Source organism: Gavialis gangeticus, unplaced genomic scaffold (genome assembly GCF_001723915.1).
Source record: "Gavialis gangeticus isolate Ggan-Ray unplaced genomic scaffold, GavGan_comp1, whole genome shotgun sequence".
Classification (NCBI taxonomy): Eukaryota; Metazoa; Chordata; order Crocodylia; family Gavialidae; genus Gavialis; species Gavialis gangeticus.
This window is the reverse complement of record NW_017728980.1, coordinates 411,167-414,018: the sequence shown is the minus strand read 5'-3', so window position 1 is coordinate 414,018 and position 2,852 is coordinate 411,167. Positions and strand designations below refer to the sequence as shown.

The 2,852-nt window shown below is 50.3% G+C and overlaps 1 protein-coding gene across 1 annotated transcript in view; it reads right to left on the bottom strand.

Annotated features, from left to right (window-relative positions):
* DDX25 (DEAD-box helicase 25) overlaps nucleotides 1-2,820 on the bottom strand; it is a 42,634-nt gene extending 39,814 nt beyond the window's left edge. Inside the window, exons 1-2 of the mRNA XM_019508868.1 lie at nucleotides 2,802-2,820; nucleotides 2,049-2,096 (exon numbers count right to left, since the gene is read on the bottom strand). The gene's annotated coding sequence lies outside the window, so the exon portion shown is untranslated. The remainder of the gene's footprint in view (nucleotides 1-2,048; nucleotides 2,097-2,801) is intronic.
* Nucleotides 2,821-2,852: the final 32 nt, after the last annotated feature.

Sequence of the window (2,852 nt, the reverse complement as noted above, 5' to 3'; positions counted from 1 at the left end):
AAGGAGAGGCGCTGAGGCAGACACTAGCCAGCTGGGTTGGGTGTGGGATGGAGCCATGGCTTGTGCAGGGAGATGGGGGAGGCAGCTCCTCCTGCTGCACACACCCCTGGAGGACACATGTGGGGGGGGGTGCACCTCAGATCTGGTGTGGGGTGGGGCCAGGCTCCTCCTGGCAGGAGGAGGGGGATTAGGCCAGGCTACGTTCAGGGCAGACGGTGGTACTGGGAGGAGGTGTTGGGGGGGGCCACACAAAATTTTGGGGTGACTGCAGCCCCCCCCTTTAGCCCCCTCCCAGTGCCACCACCCACTCCAAATGCAGCCTGGCCCACTACTCCCCCCTGCCAGGAAGAGCCCAGCGCAGCCCCAGCCTGCGCAGATCTGGGAGTACACATTCCCCCCCGCCAATGCCATCCCAGATGCGCTTAGTGGCAGAAGCCACCTCCCACTTGCCCCAGATGAGATGCGACTCTGCCCCGTGCCCTGCCCCAGCTGGGCAGCCTGCCCCGGCCCCACTCCCTCCCTCACCACGGGGGCCTTGATTGGCGTTCCTTCCCTCCCCTTCCACCAGAACAGACTTACCAGCTGCATGCTGCTAGGCTGTGTATCAGAAATTGAGCTGGTATCAGTTGATGTGCCTCCTTAAAAATTGGCCATTGGTAGCGGCCTCAAAAATACCTATCAGTGCACCCCTACCAGCCTGGGGGCAGAGCCACTAAGGGAGTTTTTGGGAGCTGTTGTGGGCAAGGAGGGGCAGGTGCTGACCCAGCCCGCAACAGCTCACCAAAGCTCCTTAAGTGACCCGCCAACTCAAATAATTGCCACCCCTGCATTAGAAGGTAGGGAGGTGGGAAGGCGGACAGCTGTACTCATGGCCCGCCCTTCAGTGAAGCTCAGCTTACATAGCTCATTGCTCAATGGAGCCTAAATGGGAAATCAGTTATGGAAAGTGTGATGCATTTCTTTTGAAAACCTATCATTTTCAGATGTATAATTGCATGCATGCTCAAGACTAATTTCATCTTCTTAAGTGTCACTCATTTTCTACAGTGACTTTTTAATGGCACTGTCACCATTACATAGCACCTTTTATATAAACTTTACCAATTGTAAATGTTAAAACAGGAATCACTCGACCAAGTGGAGAAATAAACTGAAACCTAACAGCTGTTGATCAGTATTCAGGCTAGGAAAAAAAGAACACTTTGGGGGTTAGCTAAGGTAACCAGAATTTCTCTGACTTTTAAAGGACTAAAAAAATTACAGCCTGCATCCCTTGTCACCTTGTCCATATATTTGAAGCAAAGCCCATGATTCTTCTATTAGACCAACTTAAATAGCTGGAAAAAAAAATTTTAAAGCAAGCTTTTGGATTTAAAAACCCTTCGTCAGGTTGGATGTTTTTGCCAGAGGCCGGGCTGGTATGCATGCAAGACAGGCAGTCAGTGAAAATGTAAATTGAGTCAGTGGGTGAAAACAGACTCTGGATTCTTTACTTTTCATTCCATCCAGGAAATGCACACACCAACTGCAAAAACTTCCTCAGCCTGACGAAGGGTCTTTAAACATGAAAGCTTGCTTTAAAAGTGTTTGTTTCCAACTATTTAAGTTGGTCTAATAAAAGATAACAGATTCACCCAAAGAACCTTGTCTGCCTATGTCCTTAGACCAACCCGGGTATAACGTACACCCCTGATTCTTCTATGTCTTTTACACTATTGGAGTGGCTAAATCTAATAAAATACCTTATGAGTTGACTAACAAACAGTCCCCCAAGCACTGGGGTTCCTCATGAACACATTAACATTTTACTGATGTACCATTACCATTAGCAAAAAGGAGACTGAAACTCCTCTAGTCTGAAGGGCTGAGAAAACAAGACTCTTACATACTTCACTGACACGGCCTAGTCACTAGATGGGAGTACAGAGTCATTGCGCACGTGCTCCCACAAAACCAAGACATAGGTAGCAAGCCTGCACTCCATGCTGAAAAGACAAGACAATTCCCCTTTAAACATGAAAAGCTTGGAAAAGATGTGCGATTCCCACCTTCGTCATCATCCTCTTCTTCTTCTCTATTAGTTGTAGTTCTGTTTCCTTTGAGGGGGGGAAAATGCAAGATGTAAATGGCAATTTACAGGCTTATAACCCAGTGCTAGACACTTTAGATACTTTAGATCTAGTCCAGCAGAAGTGGGTCGTTACAACTGTGCACTAAGAAATGTGGAGGTGGTCATGTAAAAAAATGGACTCGTCAAGGCAAGACGAGTTTCCAGCCTAGGTGTTACTACTGCGGCAGTAGCCAGTGGTCAAAATCACGATGCTTAAGACTGCAAAGTGCCTATTGGCCACCCCATTTTCTTACTCCAGGTGACCAGAAGCAGATTCTCCCTCCGCATCTGTGCTTTCCCCAAGCCAGTATCTTCTCTTACCAAAACAAGAATCCATTTTTGGATGGCTCACATAACCTTGCTTTCAACGGTTCAAACCACAAGGGAAGACTAGAGAAAAACCAAGTTTCCCTTTAAACACATGAAATTCCTGATTTTTAATAGGGTCACAGCAGAGACCGGTGAAATGCTCCGTTCACACAGAGGCGCCCAGAGACCTTACCCGGGCGCGGGGCCTCCCCGAGCACTGGGCAGCAGCGGGGCGTTTCCCATGTCCCTCAACATGGGGCAAGGCCCAGAGCAGCAGACGCCCCGGGGGGGGCATGTACAGCGCGGGCAGGACGAGGAAACCCCGAGCGCGGAGCGGGCTGTGCAGGCCCCGTGTCTGCGGCAACCCCCGGCCCGGCCGCACCTCCGGAGGTCGGGCGTTCAGCGCAAGGCCAGGCGGCCGCAGGACGGGCCC